Source organism: Ctenocephalides felis, unplaced genomic scaffold, assembly GCF_003426905.1.
Source record: "Ctenocephalides felis isolate EL2017-DRISC unplaced genomic scaffold, ASM342690v1 CF-g0.4_SCAFFOLD_03570, whole genome shotgun sequence".
NCBI classification, from domain to species: Eukaryota; Metazoa; Arthropoda; class Insecta; order Siphonaptera; family Pulicidae; genus Ctenocephalides; species Ctenocephalides felis.
The window spans coordinates 5,535,731-5,556,136 of record NW_020539724.1 but is presented as its reverse complement, the minus strand read 5'-3'; the positions used below and the strand labels follow the sequence as shown (position 1 = coordinate 5,556,136).

Sequence of the window (20,406 nt, the reverse complement as noted above, 5' to 3'; positions counted from 1 at the left end):
GGAAGGATCTTAATGTAATTTATGTAATGGGCGAAGGAAAATTTCAATTCAGATGTCAATAAAAATAAATAGCCCTTATATTCTTTTTATTGATTGTGATATAAATGATATTGAACTGTATCAGAGTTTAGATTTATTGGAGACGAAAGATGGAGTTTTTATTAAGGTTTTAGCTTTACCAATAAATAATTTAAATAAAATCAATAGATCAGTGTTATCAACGGTGCAAAATTTCTTGTCGATTAGGCCAAAAATTCTGGACCCATTTAAAAATTATCTTCGAAAGATGACAATTGTGCTGATTACCAATTGACTTCCAATTTTTACCAATTCTGATGCTTCCTGATTCAATTACAATATTTCTATCTTCAACCTTGGAACCGATAAAGTATAATGCGTCTTGTTTTGATACAAATCGTATATAAAATGATTCATTAATTCTAAAAATAAAATATAGCGACAACTCGTACATATTCATCAAGTGAGGTCTGATAAAGCAAATTGATGCAAATGATATGTACTTAACATGAATGTGAATCATTTTATGAACAAGATAATAATGAACCAGTTCGTCGAATTGGCACAAAGTAGGACTTGTATGTTGACTGTGGTAATCAGAATAAAATGGTAAATGAAATCTGAATAATAATTAAATTTAATTTAATTGAGTTGAATCATAGCAGGAAAAATAAAATTGCAACGCCAGTTTACACTACTCAATCGAAACACATTTGATTCACCAAACCAAAATTTGGTGTGTTGTAGGCACAAAAAAATCATTTAAGAGAAGTCAAATGAATTTTGGATTGCTATAAAATTTTAATATATGCTATTTAAGTTAAAGAATCAAGAAAATCTCAGAAGGTATCAAGAGAGCACTAAATTGAAATCAGTGCAATCAAATTTTCCAAGTACTTTAGTATCATTTAAGAGATTAGTTATCATCACTCACAGCAAAGTATCAGTAGAAATTTTCTAGTAATAAATGCTTATATGAAAAACTTTATTGCATATAAAATCATCATTTATTTTTCCTTAACAAGACTCAGTTTCAAAAAAAAAACAACGTATGTAATAAATTACAACTATTACCATTAGTTGATTACCTACATGCAAGAAGAGGCAATTTATAAGATCAAATATCTTTGCAGAATCCGATATCTTTTTAATAGGTTCAATCAACTTTGAACGGGAGAAATAATTATAAGAATAATAATACCGAGATATCGAATCTTGTATAATAATAGATTTTCTTGGAAATGATATAACTGGAACAATTCAGTGAATTTCTGGACCAACTTTTGAGGGCAATTAGGTAATGCCTAATTATTTTACCCGAATTCTTAGAATATATTTCCTACAATCTGCTTATTATCTCATTGATATGTTTATGTTTAATTACTTAGCAGTTCTTTAATTCGTTTAAAAGTTTCACTGACGTAATACATACCACAGACCAGGAAAAATGTATGTAGGTAAAAATAAATTTAAAATCTAGACAAAAAGCAGATGTTCTGATAGAATTTTTCAAGGCAGCTGGAATCTATCTATGATACGCAACTGAGAATATAAATGATTTTTATATCTAACACATGGGGAGAATTTCTGGTGTCGCCAAATGATTTCTGGAATTTATAGATCATCATAAAGGAAAGGAAACAAGGGTGCATAAAATGAGCAAAAGTTATTATATAACATAGCCAATGCAATCAAAATATTATTTTTTTATAATTATTTGAAAACCGATCAGAACTGTAAGATTCCTATTAACGTGGCTCTTGTAGACTTAACGGTTGGCCTATCTCTTGGAATTTTCTAGTGGTGATGATTTTTATTTTGCAATACCCAAAAAGAGCTAGTTTCACTTGAAAACTTAATAGTATCTACGTTTCCAAGTGAAAACCGATGTCACTACTGCTTGACATCAGATTGCCCAAGACAAGTATCAAACTTGCATCCTTCTGCTTGATAGAAGCTTACATCTAACCATCAGACCACAAGAAAGCCTAAAATAAATATGATATCCACTTCGTGACTCGCGAAATCCCGTATTTATAAATAATCTCATCAACTAATTCCCGATTCTATTCAACTAACAATAGAACAAAACAAACGTCTGCAAAATGACGAGTAAATATTGTGTATTTGTTATTTCTTCGCGTTGTGTTAGGTCAAGAAATTTTTCGTGAACAACTTGACATTGTCTGAGACAGATTTAATGACCGAAATAGACGCCCACGTTTTTAGACGACGACAAAATATTCCAGACATAAAAACTTCACAATAGATTCACATGAATAATGAGTTATAATCCAGATACATAATGAATCAGAAATTTTCTCAGAACGAGCTTGGAATAATATAAAATACACATACATTGGACGAGTTGGTTGTGATGATTCTTTGATTTGATATACGAGAACATTGGGTTAATGTGATTTTAAAATCAAATTATGGAAATATAACACATTATATAATAAAGCAGTTTGCCAGGTATTAAGTTGGCAAATGAAATTTGACAAGAATATTTCTCTAAACATATGCAGGTTGATTAAAAATCGTGACCCTCATGTCCATCATGGTTATAAAAATAGGTAGTTTTTTTTAAAAACACCAATTGTCACTTTGGTTTTGCAAAAGATACCTTTCTAAAGTAGAGAAGATCGTTCTGGAAAATAATTGTATTGATCATAGACGTAGAACTTGGGTTGCCCCCAGAAAAGCGACTTGGTTAAGGAAAAGGTTTATCACAGCGCTCTGGTAGCTGCTCAAAAATATAAAAAATATATTTTAACCAAAACCAAGAGATTTTTTCCCTGATATCAGGCCCTGTCCTAATTATCCCATCATAAAACCTCTAATTACTACGTCAATCAAATAAAACACGAATGCATCCAATTCTGGTTTCAATTCGTGATTCATTTCAATCCAAAACAGGAAACGTTTACTTTTATTTTCGAGCGAACCGGGACGAGCAAATTCTCGTTTTTTAAACTGGAATAACAACAGTTTTTGATTTATGGTCAAATTCATAATAACAAGTCGCCATGTAAGGATTTGTTTTCATCCAGCAGCGCAGAACGTTGATGGGTCGTAAAACACGCGCCGTAAATTCGGGTACCGTTATAGATCGCCTCTGAAATATATTGTTTGTCTAAATAAATCGGTTTGAAATTCATTCGGTGAAAATAATTTAATGGGTTTTTGCTTCGTAAAGTTTATTTATCGTAATTCCACCGATGCTCATTATGATCGTGTACTGATTTGTAGACGAAACGCCCTTTGGATATTGACTACATCAATATGCTTATGCTTCCTCATTTTGTGAGATTGTTCACATTTACCAAAAGAATTTTCAGGTCATTATATATACTTATTTTGTTTGACAAAATCTGTCAATTTCGAAATGACTGCCAATGATCAGACATGATAAATAAAAATGATGGGGCCAATTCTTAGGCAAAGTAGAAGTCAAAAAAATGATAGCACGGTGAGGGGGGAGTTTGAAAAAAATCACGAATAATCACGTGGGGTGTGGGGTGTTGTAAGATATCACATGTTATTATTTTTTATCTCATTTTTTTAATCCAAACATTTTCCAAAAAAAATAAAAAATCTTACAATTTTTTCTCGTAACTAAAAATACACGTGATGTTTGGTGGGGTTGGACGTTAATTTGCAATATCACCATGTATCACCAAGTCGAAGGGGGGATAAAAAAATCCTTAAAGTGTAGATCACGTGATTAATAGAAGCCCCCTCACCTTTTATTTGCATTACCTGCTACATAAAAACAAAGTGTTCATATGTTAGAGAAATTGCAAAACGTTAATTAAGTGCTCACTTAGAGGCTTTCATTTCGCCGACATCATTTTTACAACTGCACTTTCCATGAACACAGACAACTAATTGCTCAGAATATACGTGGACTTCTAAACATCAATCAAGAGGTTAATTTTTAACTATTATCGATAAAATAAACCGTTATAAACTGATAGAAATGTAGATCGATGCAAGATAAACTGATTTAGCTGATGCATGATTTATTGTAAAAATTAAAGAAATGGTAAATTCTGAAAGCTCTTATATAGGAATGCAGTCGATAAGAGATGTTTATATGATTAATTAATATCATTAATTTAATACATGATGATAATATTTCATATAAGCTAGGTCTATCCTAGAGAAAATTCCTTATAAATGATTAAAGCAAAAGCAATTATGGATATATTATAATTTGATCAAATGAATTAATTTTTGCACAAATATGTCGATCAACAATGTTTATTAAAATTAAATTAAAATTAAAATTAAAGATGATTAAAACAATGTACATAAGTTTGATTTTGCTACTATAATATACAAAGGAAAAACTAATGGTCAATCTTTTAAAAAATGATGCTCGATTATTAGCATCAAATTAAATTGTTTATAAAATTATCTAATTACCATTGAAATGATTTCAATTATCCCAATTATCATCTATAAAGAAAGTGTGAAAATAATTACAGTTCATCAATTCTCAAACTATTATAAATCAAAAGTTGTTTGTTTTATTCAAATGAAAAGGTGCAGTCATTATATTGCAGAGTGTAAAAGGTATGAATCGTCTAAGAGAAATGTGTGAAAGTTTCGAGTTTTTCATTTGTAATAATAAAAGAAAAAATTAAACGCTGACCTCATTGCTAAACGCAGCGTTGTAATAAAATTAATGTAAAATAAAGTGTCGAGACAAAGCAATGTTTCTCGATGTAAAAGACTCTTGTTTTTAATTAATATTTGAAATTATATGATAACACTCTCCGAGTCGAAATATTTGCAAAACTGGCATCTAAATTATAAGTGAAATTTTAAACTTAAAGCACACGAATAAAGGACAACTCTATATAGGGTGATTCTATCGCCAAAATTTTCAACTTCGTCGGTTAAAACCCCGAAAATCGCAATTCCACAGCTTAAGTCTTAAAGTACTGTTAACTATAAAAGCAGGTCCTACAAAATCCTTACTTAATGTATGTAAGTAGAATTTATGCTTCATAAGGGAACAAGACAACGATTCTCCTTAATATAATCACATTTTCCTCGTCCTTTTGAAATAATTTGATGTGGGCTAATTTTACTAAGACTTCCAACAGATAATACGGTTATTTCCTTAATGAAGATGCTAAGTGGGCGTCTTGCTTTAATTTTATGTCGTATATAATTGGAGATAGAATCGAATGTCAGGTAATTTGAATAATAAATGGGTTGAAGACAAATCTTTGTTGAAATCGAAATAGATTTGTAGAGTATAATTTTAAGAAATGGTTCATTGGAATCATTCACTAACTTGAGTAGTATATTAACGTTTCCATAAATACTTGGTGTCTCAGAATTGGTTGTAATTATCATCAAAAAATATAGAAGAACAAATTATCCCATGATGTTTGAAAACTATGAGCTTTTAAGTAAAACCAAGAGCTTTGATCAAGTTGTAACCATTTTTCGGTCATAAAGTTTCAAAACTAGGAGCTTTTAAGTAAAACCAAGAGCTTTGGTCAAATTGTAACCATTTTTTGGTCATTGTAGTTGATGTTCATTATTATTTTTCATTTAAACTTCAAAACCATAACCCTGACTAACATTTTTAGGACTGCAGCCAAAAACATTGGCAAAATTCCCCCAAGTTTTCTAGAATTAACACTCATATTCAAAATTTTGAAAACCGACTTGAAATGCATAAAAAACTCCTTTGTAAAAAAATGTACTTAAGTGCCTAGACAAGTTTCCTTGAAAGTTGATTCTTAAACATGATTGTAAAATGGTACAATCCTTGCTAGTTTTACACTAAAAAAATGAGGAAAAAATTTATCACCATATTTGCTACGCATTTTACTCCACATATCGACTACCCATCTCCGTCATCATTGAGCTCGTATGAAATAAAAATCTGAATGAGTGATATTCTAGAACACCCTGTATATTAATATATACACATTTTATATAATTATTTATGCAAAGCGTTCTTCAACAAGCTGGGCTAAAGCACATAACTAGTTTTCTTCTTTCTGGTCGGTCAAGAAAAAGTGCAGTTCCTCAATAAAATTTTATTCCTAATGTATTTATTTTACGTCGACATAAAACAAATATTAGCATATTCTAAACGAATTTACACATCTGTTTGGACTTTGAGGATTCAGTTTTACGATTCAGCCTCCGGTACTATCCATCAGGTAAAAGTTCAGTTCGAAAGTAATAGAACCAGAGAACATTTCGAACGGGCGCGAAAAGTTAATATACCTGCCTCGGAGGCAAATGGAAATGCACAAAAGATAATACAGTTATGTTGTAGAAATAATATATCATTTCCCTCTGCAGCTTTTGATAAGAACTGTGTGTTGTTCGGCATATTATATAGATACTGCTAGGCCTGGCACACCTCCAAGGTAATAAAACAAATTTAATATCCAGTTCTTGCTTGGTGCATTTTAAGCAAGAAATAATAAACTTAGGGTTGGGAAATAATTGTAAATTATTTGAGTTATCAATAGAATAGATCAATCAAACAAAATTAAAATCGAACAATGGTTTGCCCCTGGTCCAATGGTAGGAGCTTTGGCATTCCAAGATGTATGTTCCAGATTTGTAATGATTATGGATTAATTTATCAATAGATCAACGAATCTAAAACAAACAAAAAAACTTCATCACTTATCGTCATTAGTAAAAGTTTTGGTCATTCAATAAATATGTTCCAGGTTCAATACCTAAACCAGACAGTCTGATAACAAGAGGTAGTGATATCGCGTTTCACTGGAAACTATAATAGATGGAAATGTGTTTCCAAGTGAAAATAACCCTCTACCGGCATTAGATTAAAAATCACCAGTATCAGAAATAAAATATAATTAGGCCAACCTTTGAATTTCCTTCTAAAAAGCCACGTAGTTAACAAATGTAATCAAAAGCTCAATCATAACACTCCAAGTTCTGATTTCTAATAAATCAAATGAAAACTGACAAAAAAAGCTTAAATCAAATAATATAGCAATACCAAATCAGTAAAGTATTTTGAAGATGTATGAATGACTTGTAGTGTTATTTTCAAACAAATTGCTAAAACTACGCTAAAAAATTGTTAAACTATTGCATGTTTAAAAAGCTTAGTTATGTTTCCAAAGCTTTAACAATAATCAATATAATTAAATTTCTGGATCAAAAACAAAACTATTGAATACTTTAAATAAAAAACAATTATTTTTCAATATCATTAATTGCATTCATTGCACCGTGTCGAACAAGTATTTAATTAAAATGAGATCAAAGAAAATAATATGTAATTAAAAATATATTTCATCATGATATTTATATGTTAAAATTATCTGCAATGAAACAGAAACCTAATAAATGTGAAAAATATATAACCAAATATAAAATAAATTTAAATATATGATATACATAAACTGTCCAAAACCATCAAAACTAGTTCTACGACCAATTTCTGATTTTATATCTATATCGACTCAGTAATTATTTTTATTATGTCGTTTATCGCTTTTAAGAAACAACATCAATTATCAATTTGCTTATAAATTACCCTTTTACATTACATCTGGCCGACTGTTCTAAATTTTATAACCTCGTTTTCGTTTTCTTTAGAACCATGACGACTGTTTGTGAAAGAGATATTTTTATAATCTTTCATTTCCAAAAAGAAACGCTTTGAACTCGTCTCTAAGAAGAGAACTGGTTTATTTGTCAAAAGCCAGAGTTACCTTTTAAATATTGATATTGATGTAAAAGCTTCTTAGAAGATGATTAATTAATTATTTAGAACTCAATTCTACATTTTAACTGTTTACATTTTAACAGAGCTGGTAGCTATTTTTGGAAAAGGATATTAGAAAATATTTTTGATAATGTAGAATATAATTTACTATTTTAGTACTTGAAAATCCAATATAGATTATATCAAGAATTACAGGATTTCCTGTATTATTACTACTGATCTGGCCTAATTGAATTTTAATTTGTTTTCCCATTTTGACCAGAATAAGTCAGGTTGTCATTAGGCGCGCCTAACACATCATTACTGGGTTACTCATTGATTTAAATATCCTGAAGGCATAAATAATGCAAATATCGAAAGGTAATCGATTTGTAATAGTATGCAGAATGTTGACATATGAAAATAGACTCAAATAGTAAATGTTAAAAGTACACATAATTCAACAAAATCAGAAGATGATTAAGGGCACTTGTTATAAATAATTCGTCAAATAAAATTATTGAAATTGATTTTGAAGTTCTGTTCAGCATTTTTGGCAATATGTTCAAAAAGTCTTGCACAAGATCAAGTCAAGTGATCATCGAAAAAAAAAATCAATGAGGGAACTTATTGAGTTACATAAAAAAACGGCTTGGTCGATCATTGTGCAAAACTAATCAACGCAATTATTGAGATTTTAATTTTAATTTTCAAATTTTTCAATTCGATGCAGCCAAATCGGTCAAATATTGGCTTACATGCATACTTTTTCGGTATCAAATGATTCCAAATAACTCGCAATATATTATAAAATTAGTTAGTCGAATTTTTTGACTAAAATATCAAAAGTTATAAAAAAAATTATTTCGAATAATGAATCTTATAGGTGATAAGAACTAATATATGAATAAAATAATATTAAAATTTCTAGTATATCGCTCAGATCATATAAATTAGTTCACAAATTGTATCATCCATCCCAATAAATTAACTCATCCGTTTTTCATCAACCTCTGCACGGCAAAATTGAAAATATCGGTTTGTGAAAGCGTCTGGTTTTCTATACCAGGAAATTGCATTTCCGACTGATGTCATGCACCGCCATAAAAGCAGCAAAAATCTAGTGCAGGCAAAAATTACTTCTGACAAAACGCGAAACACGTTAAAAATCAAGCAGATAGTAAAAAATAAAAAGGCAATACTATTTATATCGGTTACCTAGATAAGATGACACAGAAAAGGGGCAATTGGTAATAAAATTTAGAATTTGTAATATGGATCGAGAAAGTAAACTTGAAAGGGGAAACGTAACAAGGGAAACCTTAAGTTTAGTCTTCTTGAATTTTGATAAAAATTTGCATGGGGATAGAGTTGATAGTCAAACTGAACACATTAAATAATATAGACCTAGGAAAAGCGGTTCAATTATAAAAATTAGTTAAAGGTTTGAAAAATCCAGGAATAGTAAACCTGGGGTTGTCCTTGTAAGCACAAAATCTATTATCATTAATAATTATTCCTCTGCAGTTAAGTAGGATAATTTCAATAGTTCTATATTCTATTCCTCGTTCCAAATAAACTAAAACCCATAATTCTGTTTGTATTCTAATTAATGACCGTGCAAGAACAACGGTCGAGTTACGTGCACGTATTTGATACAGTGTATAATATATCAGTGTTTACTTTTTGTTCTGCCGAAACGATTCTTTAATCGTAAGTCATGTTCATGGTTTATTATGTCTGTTTTTTATATTTTATTTTATTTTTATGACTCATCGTGATTTTATTTCTATTTTAATGTATACGCCTGTTGAACCGGAACGTTTTTAGATCCACACTATGATATAGAACAGAGGTAATGAACTTTGGTAATAAAAGTTCAATTAGTTCTTGAGTTCATGAAATGAAGTTGAAGTTTTCAATAAAAGTTATTAGGTGGTAATAGGTTGAAAGTTCAATAATAGATACTTGAAATATAACGAATGTGCTCAAGGTACAAAAAAACTTTATAATTTGTTTCATTTTAGAATTCTGTCCTCAAGTAAGACATAAGAAGAATTTGTACAAAATTGTGTCAAAGTAATTTAATATTCTTTTAATTTAAAATTTTCTGCACAAAACTTGGTCCACGTTAAAAATGGTATCAAAGTATTCAAATAACTGCCAGATCAGTAGGTAAATAATAAATTAAAAAATAGTAGTGAACAGTAGTTTGTCCACAGTTTTAGGCAGATAAAAAATTCATTTATTCCCTGCTAATTAACATTAGGCGGTTACTATTACAAACTGGTAACATACGTGATTTATCACTTAAAAACATTCTTATTAAATTAAAATTACAAAGTGTTATAAAATGGCATTGATTCGACCGAAATTTAATACAATTTACACTTGAAAACTTATTACTAATCATCAGCATGTGTATTAATAATTAATTAATAATAGAATGGGTAGTACAAAAATGGGTTAAAGTTATGTTCTGTTTCAGATTCTCCTTTACTGGTGTAGATTATGTTATTTATTATTTTTAATTTTTTATAAAAAGTTACCAACACCTGATACAGACAATAGTCGTTGACCTCATAAACCAAACCAGAGTTGATTATAGATCAAGTTCAATGCCGTAATCAAAACTTGGCGAATACTTTATCGTGTCCAGGACCTGATATCGTGTTTGTTCAGCGATAACATGATTATTTGTATCAGAAATGTTATCGAAATCAGTTAAAAAGAAATGGGAAGATAAGTAATAATTAGGTAATAATTTTTTTTAATTTAATTTGGTGAATCATATTTGATAAAATTTGTTAATGATTGAAAAGTAAAAGTTCAAAATTCATTTTTAATTAAAAATTTTCTACTAATACATAATTAAATATCAAATATATTATTGTTATGCTATTAAATAAAAATACTTCACATTCATGAATCAACTAATTCTCTATTCGAGGAAAAATATTTTCCTAGAACATGCTTCATCATTTTAAGTGGTTTCGAGTACTGAGAAATTCTTTCAATTTATAGATAAGAAATTATTGTAAGCATATTTTCGAAAAACAATTGCATTTTTGATGAATGATTAATCAGAATTATAATGAAATATGTAAGATATGAAATCAAATCATCTATAAAGTTCATTATATTAAACAAATAGAACTAGAAGTAAAACTGGGTATTTTAATCATTAGAAGAGATTTTTAAAGATATTTTTTAAATAATTGCAAATTAATATAATGTTAAATAAATAAATTTTGTAAAAAAATATTTTGACTTAAAAATCAATAGGTACATAAAAGAAGAATATTTATACTGTCCACAAAAAATTGGGTTCAGATATTTTATCACCACAAAAAACTACACCTGTAGCTACTATTAACTCTTTGAAGTTCTGTTGGAATCTTTTATTTGCAACGCACATTTCGATAGAATCAATGATTGCTTTGCCGTAATATATAATTCCACATCGTAGATTTATAGGACAACATTCCTTTAGAATTATTACTGAAACCGTCCTGCAATGTTTATTAATACCTGACTTGAGTCTGCGAAACCCTATGTGGAGCTTTTAGGTAGGTAAAAGAATGCGCGTTGCCAAACTTACATTCTGGATGGATATTTAACTCAAAAAATGGTAATTGTATAATTTTTTAAATTATAATATATTATAATATACTATTTTTAATTATACTGTATATTAAAATAAAAATTATGATTGTCAATACTAAATGAAATTGAAAACTATCTTTGATGCAAGTTTTGGAATATGGAGGAATGTGAAAATTAATAAAGGGTTGAGGTTAGATAAAATAACTATTAATTATGATGATTAAAAAGTTAGGATGTATAATAATTCGTTATGAATTTATGAAAAATATTTTATAATTACATATATTATTAAATATTAAATATTATAAAAGTAATTATTATAATATTTTAACGGCACGATACAAAAGAAAGAACATGTTTATAATTGTATTTTTTGACGTTTGTTATAAAATTAAATTTAAATTTTAAAGGCTTAAATTTTTATAAATTTAGCACAATCCAGAAAAATTCTTTGTAAATTATGGTTTTGATTGAATTCTCTAATAAGAAAATATTAAAAACGCATATGAATCAGAAATGCATACAGTTGATGTTTAAAAAAAATGGAAGCAATAGAAATAGAATTTAAGGGTTATTTAAAAGTTCAGTAAAAATTAGATAAAATATCTGTAAACTATGATGAATAAAATGCTTGATGATATAAAAATTCATTGTAAATGTTTAAGAGATAAAATATATTATAGATCCAGAAGATGTTTAGGAGATTAAAATATAATACAGATGCAGAAGAAGAAGATGCATATATATATATTTCTTTTCGTTTATTGAAAAATTCAATTTTTTTTAAATTTATCAAAAACTAGATAATCATTGAAATTATGGTATGGGATTACTATGTATGTCTCTAATAAAAAAAATATTGAAAATGTCACAATTCCTAGAACAAATTCAGTTTAAATTTTAAAAACTCAATTTTTTATAAGTTTTAAAATTATAATATCCATTCAACTGTTTACAATGTAATTCTCTAATAAAAAAATATTAAAATGTCACAATTCCTATGTATGTCTCTAATAAAAAAAATGTTGAAAATGTCACAATTCCTAGAACAAATTCAGTTTAAATTTTAAAAGCTCAATTTTTTATAAGTTTTAAAATTATAATATCCATTCAACTGTTTACAATAAAAAAATATTAAAAACACATAGGACTTAAGTGACAACATTTCTAGAGCATATTCAATTTAAATTTCAAAACCTCAATTTTTTATAAATTAAAATCAGACAAAAACTTTGAAGATTGAAGTATTGGTTTAATTGATTACAATGCATATCTCCAGTGAAAAATATATGAAAAACGTATAGGATTTGTGACGAAATTACTAGAAAAAAAAACGAATTTAAATTTTAAATGCTCATATTTTTATAAATTTATCGCTAGTCAGGAAAAATCTTTGAAAGTTATGGTATTGGTTAACTGTTATTATTATTAGTAGTAAGCACTAAAGTAGGATTTATGAGACCAAAATCTTATTAGAACAAATTCATTTTAAATTACAAAATCTCATTTTTATAAATTTATCACAAACCCGATTTTTTTTTTTGAAAATTATGGTATTGGTTTAGCTGATTACGATGCAATTCTCCAATAAAAAATATAGAGGATTTATGTGACAAAATTCCTAGAACAGCGTCATATTTCACACTACCACATCCATCCCTGTTAATCCTCTGGCATGCAATAAAGAGGAAGAATTTGTCCGCACGCACATGTATCGACGCAAGAAACCGAAAGAACATTCAAGAGAAGCACATTTGCAAGAAAAAAGTGGCTTGGTATTATAGTCCAGTCATTTGGTCGTTTTGCCGGTACAGTACTCCGGGAATTCTTAAAATTGGTAATCTTATAGATTTCGAGGTGCTCTTTACGAAAATCAACTTTGCCACCTCAAATTTAAACGGCAAGTTGCCGCCATATCGGAAAAATGGCGTCAAAAAACAGCAATTAAACTAGATAAAATTTTCTACAATTCTTCAGAAAACCGATTTTTTTTGTAAAATTGATAGTTTGAGAGTACGGCCGCCTCAAAGTCTTTGCTGCTCTCGCCGCAGTATCAAATATCTCCATATATGACAGCACTTTGAACTTGACCACATTCTTTCTAATAAATAAATATTTTCAATGTTAAATTAAGAGAATAAGATCTAGAAATAAAATAATTCAAATATTTTTCTGTTTTTTGCTGATTTTTTAACACTTCAATAGCAAAGTATCTATAAGCAAAATTAAACTAGAGAAAGCTTTCTAAAGTTTATTCAATATCTTTTATTTTGTTAAACCAATTATTTTATTTCTAGATCTTATTCTCTTAATTTAACATTGAAAATATTTATTTATTAGAAAGAATGTGGTCAAGTTCAAAGTGCTGTCATATAATATATGGAGAGATTTGATACTGCGGCGAGAGCAGCAAAGACTTTGAGGCGGCCGTACTCTCAAACTATCAATTTTACAAAAAAAACGGTTTTCTGAAGAATTGTAGGAAATTTTATCTAGTTTAATTCGTACACAGATACTTTTATCGTAGAATGAGCCAGAGAGGAATTATTTTGAAAAAGCTGTTTTTTGACGCCATTTTTCCGATATCGCGGCAACTTGCCGTTCAAATTTGAGGTGGCAAAGTTGATTTTCGTAAAGAGCACCTCGAAATCTATAAGATAACCAATTTTCAGAATTCCCGGAGTACTGTACCGGCAATAGCCTTTTTTTGCACCAAATGACTGGACTATTATATCAGCCGAAGAACGAACGAAGTCGCTGCTCAATTTCGAATTAAATTCTCCTCCGAGCAAAGATGGCCGGACCGTTTGGAAGCGCAAGGGAGGCCAACAACCCTGATCGCACCGTCCCTTTCTGTCTCGCAGAAAGCGCGTATTCGGGCACTCTTCATCAGCTACAGAGAGAAGCGCGCGGGGGTGTCGCGAACTATGCCCGTCAACGGGACCGGTTTCGGAAGCCGGTCAAAATATAATACGATTTAGATCAGTGTTTCCCAACGTGGGGCGCACTTGAAAAGTTTGGTGATTTTATTGTAATGTAGTATAGTATCGGTAAAACATTTCACAAAAAAATGCTTTTTAGATTTAGAATAATAAGGTGTCCCGGTTTAGCCGGAACGGTTTTAGTTTTCAACCTTGCTTTCCTGGTGCCGGATTGACTTGACTTTTTTAAAAAATTAGCTTGATTTTGAATTTTTCTCATTACTTTATAATAAAATTGCAACTACCCATTATAATCTGAAAATGATATATGCAATAAACTTCATATAAAACTAACAAAAACATTATGAAAGAGAATGTTGCGGAATGCAACATTGCTTTCGGTTCCAGCAGCCCTTCACTAACTATTTCAAACTTCTATATTCCAATTTACGAAAATTACCAAAAAATTAGCTAAATCAAGTTTCTGACTGCTTTAAGGTCAGTGACAAGACTCGACTTGAAATATGCACAAGAAAAGTGATATTTAATACTAAAGTTAATTGCGAAGGGGTTGGTTGATTTTTTTCTCCGCATCCACCAAATTTTCCTGACCCTAAACCATCTGATTTGAAACCCTTGAATTTAAAAAAAAAACATGGTGGCGTCAAATTGTGCCAAATTCAATTTTTGCTAATAAAAACCAGAAGTTTTATAAACTTGGAAAATAACAAAAGATCATCGATCAAAATGGTATACAGAACAAAGTTATTTAATTTCTCGCAAAAATTGTCTTTGATTTTCTAACAAAACCGCACACTTACTTAGTTGCCAACGATAACTACCAATTTCTAGAAAAATATGCACTCTTACTTAGTTGCTAATCTGATAACTAAAAAGATTTAACAAAAAAAAAAAATTTGATATAATTCCGTTCTTAGTTAAGAAAATGAAACCAAATGCCCAAATGTAATCATATAAGGTTGTCAAATATCTCCCTTCCGCCTTTTTGTATTATAAACCAAGAGCAAAAAAGCGGAAGGGAGATATTTGACAACCTAATATGTACAAAAATTTGCTATAATTTATTGAAAAAAAGAGAAAGTTTAGTAAGTTAGAACCTATATAAAATCTTTATTTTAGCTTAAGTATTGCGTTAAATAAATTTCGAATAAACAGTAATAAAATTAGTTTGAAATTTCCGTTTGTTGGCTTATTCCGAAATTTTACTTGTGATTTTTAATAACAATTTAATAGCGATTTCATCTTAAAAGTTATCATTCACATTGTTTCAGAAACAAAAAAAAAATTGTACGGGGGGGGGGTGGGTCATGACGTTTTTATAAACCTCAAGGTGGGGCGGGGCCCAAAAAAGGTTGGGAAACACTGATTTAGATACAAATTTGCACTAACCTCGTATTTGATTCCTGCCAAACGCAACCAGGTCTCCACTTTCAAGCAGTATGGTGACATCGATGGCAAAAGAGGAGTTCTGGAGAATTGGTAAAGATACACGGTATCCTTTTCGAAGTTTGTTTTATGCACGAGCACCTTCGGTGGTGCAGGCTCGGTCTTCGAAGCCGGAGCCTCATCGGCCTTTTCAGATTTCTCTGTGGCCGGGGCTTCTTCTTCAATTTTTTTCTCGGGCAACTCCTCTTTGACATCCTTCTCGGTGACTTGCACGTTGTTTACCACTTCAGTTGCCATTGTAAATATTTAATTAATCCACACACTTGTATATATAATACGTTACGAAAACCAACGTTAACGCTACTAGAGCACAATGCGAACTGCGTGCCGGTTTTACTGTTTGTAGTATCGTCACGGTCTTTCTGCGCCCGAGCTCTTTCAGCGTACCCTCTCCGTGGCTTCGAATGCGTTCGGGAACCTCCGCTACGATCTCGTTGCCGGGCAACGCAGCCGAGCCGCACCCAAGCCGCGACGGGTTGTTGGGAAAGCGCACTCAACGTAGGCCGACGGCTAGTGATCCTTTTGAATAAGGATAAAAGCTTTTGTACAAGTGATTCTTAGCGTGCTAAGTACGAAAATGATGGTCTGGCAGGTCTCAGTCCTGCACATCTATTTATTTATTTATAACAACATTTTTGTCCAGACATTTAAAAGTGTTACTAGTGGTGCATAGCATCGTGTCTTAAGGCAAATTGCTGGAACTTCCCGTACTGAAAAAAGTTTTTTTTTTAAACCTTTTTTTTAAACCTTATACAGTAGAACCTCGATTAACCGGACTAATTGTTGTCGATAGGCATCCGGATAATCGAAAATCCGGATAATACAAATTATGAAGAATAATGTTTTGTTTATCAAAAATAACAAATGCATACATAGATATCAACAAAAATCGATGTTTATTAGAAAATTAACACTTACATATTTTTTACAATTAGATTACATTATACATATAATATTAATCATGAGGTAAAATATTCAGGTGGTACGTAAAGTATCAATGAAAAAGAAAAGTTGCTTACGAATAATTTGTTGATCGTTTTTGTAAAATATCGCATATAGTGGATGTACCTACACCATACCTATCAGCTAACTTACGGCCTGTTTCGTCTTTTTTAATGATTCGATAATATTTATTTTATCTTAAGGGGATAACACCACCCTTTAAAAATGCATATATGCACGTCAAAACAGAGAATGTATTATTAATGAATATATATAAAACTACTAGTAAAATATGCAAGTTCCGACGCGATTATGTCCGGATAATCTTACTGTATTTTAAAAACTTTGAGAAATTTAGATTTATGAAAATTTTAAATTTTTTGAAAATAAAAACTTTTTCGAAAATGTGTTTTTTAACTTTTTGAACTTTTTTTAAAAGCAATCGCGCTGCGTACCTGTTTTAGAGACAAAAAAATATTGAAGCGCGTAAGCGATGCGTCACGGTCTAACAGATAAAAATTGGTACAAAACCCATAGAAATATAAACAAAATTTGTACTTATTATTAAAATCTTTATAAAATATCTGATAATTTGATGTGCATATGTCTAATAAAGACTCAAAATTAAATTAGTTTAGCACTCCTTTATTCGTATTTTATATTTGGTTGTTTTGTTATTTAATTGTAAAATTTTAAATTGTATATCTAATTCATCTAATACATCTAATTGGGGCACAAAGATCGAATTAGTTTTTGAGCAATTATATTGCAAAAACCAAACTAATTATATCACAACAAATAAATACTATTTTTTTTTCATTGTGACATGTAAATTTATCTATATACTTAAATTTTTGTATAGGTTATGTAGACTTTCAGTTTTCTTTTTGAAACAATTGTTATTCTTATAATTTTACGAAGTTATTAAATTTTTAAATATATGAGAAAAATAAATTTAGATTCACAGATTTAGCTTATAGGATTTTTTATGTATTTCTGATTGCTGAATAAAACAGAGTCAAAACAGAGTCAATAATTATGTTGACCTCCATGTGGCATTTTCTTGGCAATAATTCCAAAGATACGGGGCGAAAAGTGCCAAAAATGGTGAGTCAGTTTTTGAGATAACGCAGCATCTGATTTGAATGATTTATAAAAAGTTTCATCTGTATTGCTCATCTGGCAGGTACTTGTACAGGTTGAAATGGTTTCACAATTAATTTTTTTAATTTTTCAATGAATGAATCAAGTGGCCTGGGCGACCATGATGATGTATAGAGCACATACCTACCAGGTTATCGTTTCCGTACTTAGCACGCTATAAATCGCCAGTAAAAAAAAATTAGCTTTACAGGATTCAAAAGTTTCACTAGCTCTCGGTCCAACACCATCGCGGCGCGATCGTCAAGAATGCAGAATGCATAGATGGACACGCCATATTCGAGTAAAACATTATGCATATGGTCATCATTTTAATTATTGATATCTCGTATAAGCTACTGCGTATTATTGTGACATAGAGACAAAGCGCATAACTTCGCGTAATCGTTTTAAAACATTCCTGAAAATAAAACATAAAATTTTGGCGCGGCACACCCTATAATAGACGCATGCGCGCTATCGCTCAACAAATTCGCCCCTTTTACCGTTCGGTTCGATGACATAGTAACAACAAGCAACCCCCGATAAGCCCGGGCAATGAGGGATTATTGTTACTATTACTGCAGTGTTGCCATTTAAACCAGCGAAATCACTTTGATTGTGGCCTTGGTCATGTATTTATAGCCGCACAATCTTGGAATCTGGCGAACAAGCCTCGCAGGCAATTCGCGTTTAAGTCATTTGCACATTGCGGGGTGACCGTACGCATATTCGCGGCCTGATGGACGGCAGCAATTAGATTTAATAATAATCAATACATTGTAGATAAAGTATATCAGCAAAAAAAAATAATTGATTGCTTAATTATTTTTATGTATACATCTTCCAATTAAAAATGCAACTAGTGGTGCTTGGCATCGTGCCTTGAAGCAAAAAAAAAATTGATTGCTTAATTATTTTTGTGTATTCATCTTGCAATTAAAAATGCAACTAGGGGTGCTTGGCATTGCATCTTGAAGCAATTTGCTAGAACTTCCTGCACAGTAATAAATAAAAAAAAATCTTTTTGAAAATTTCGAAACATATTCAAGTCAGTTGATGCATTCTGTTGAAAATATCGAGGGCTATATAAGTTATAAATCTTATAATAATCAAATATTAATATTGTACTTATCAGTAAATCTCTATAAAATATCTAAAAGTTTGATGTGCATATGCCTAATGATCATTTTTGACAGCCAAATGGATTTTTTAAAACTTTTTTTATGGATCTCCGAAACCGCTAGACCTACCTTCCCAAAAATTTAATCAATTCTTTGTTCCGTCAATACAAGTTTACTACTAATACTTTTGAATCATAGAACTCTGCGTTCTATCAAAAACAGAATTGCCATTGTTAGTTTCATCCGAAACGGTTGGACCTGCCTTTGTCAAAATATAATCAGCGGGTCTCCCAATTTGTAGGAATCGAATGTCTTTTGAATCATTCAAATCGGTTGATCCGTGCTCTCGAAATTGTCGTCGAAAATTTGTATCCGCACATACATACATACATACATAAATGCATACGTCACAGATATCGCTTTTTTTCCAAGAAAATGCTCAGAAGCTTTGAAACGGGAAGATTGCAAATATTTTCATTTTCGATTTTTGCCATTACTATAACTTACCCTAAGGTAAGTCTAAAATGCATTTTAATAGAAAAAAATTTAGTCGTTGCAATTTAATATTAATTAATATATTTTCTAAATTTAATGGTGTTGTAAATGTACTTAATCTGCAATGTTAATTCAAATCATTTAATTATTTTTGATCTCGACCACAAGATTTTATTAACAAAATATAATAAAGAATACAAGATCCTTATATAAAAGATCTACTAATGGACGATCCATATCCATATGAAATAAGCAGCTTAGAATTTTTTGTCTGCATACGATAATGCAGGTCATTTAGTTAGTCAAATAATCGTTATTGTACAATTCTAATTGCATAGCAATAAACGCAATGGGCATTTGTCGATTTGTCTGGCGTCTTTTATTATCCATTTTGTAGGCGGTGGTGTAATAATATGAATTAATGGCGACTGTCTGACTTATTTCGTTCGATACGGAACGCAAGTGCAAGCGAACCTTGTATTGTTTTCTAAATAGTGTCTGTGAGTGCATTTCGCTTTTCACCGAATTGAATGTACTTCGAGTGCATCCATTGCTACGTTGACTCAGGCACAAATAAAAGCAACGAATGCGTGGAACAGGGCAGACAATTGCATTGATAGAGGTCTAAATCGACATTTGATGGTACTAATTAAATCTTTAGTTATAGAATTAAATTAAAACAATAGATTCGATTGAAAATGTGCATAGAAAAATTAAAGCCATATAATAACTTCCCGTAGGGCAAGTTATAGTAATCGCAAAAAAATCGAAAATGAAAATTTTTATATATCTTTACGTTTCAAAACCTTCTGAACATTTTGGCATACCTTAGAAAAAATGGATATATGTGTGTGTGTGTGTGTGTGTGTGTATGTGTGTGCGGATACAAATTTTCGTCGACGATTTCGGGAACACGGATGAAGCAATTGAATATTCAAAAACATTCGGTTCCTATTGATAAGGA

At 30.3% G+C, this 20,406-nt stretch overlaps 1 pseudogene; it reads right to left on the bottom strand.

Moving 5' to 3' along the window:
- LOC113383231 overlaps positions 1 to 16,002 on the bottom strand; it is a 209,939-nt pseudogene extending 193,937 nt beyond the window's left edge.
- Between the last annotated feature and the right edge of the window lie 4,404 nt (positions 16,003 to 20,406).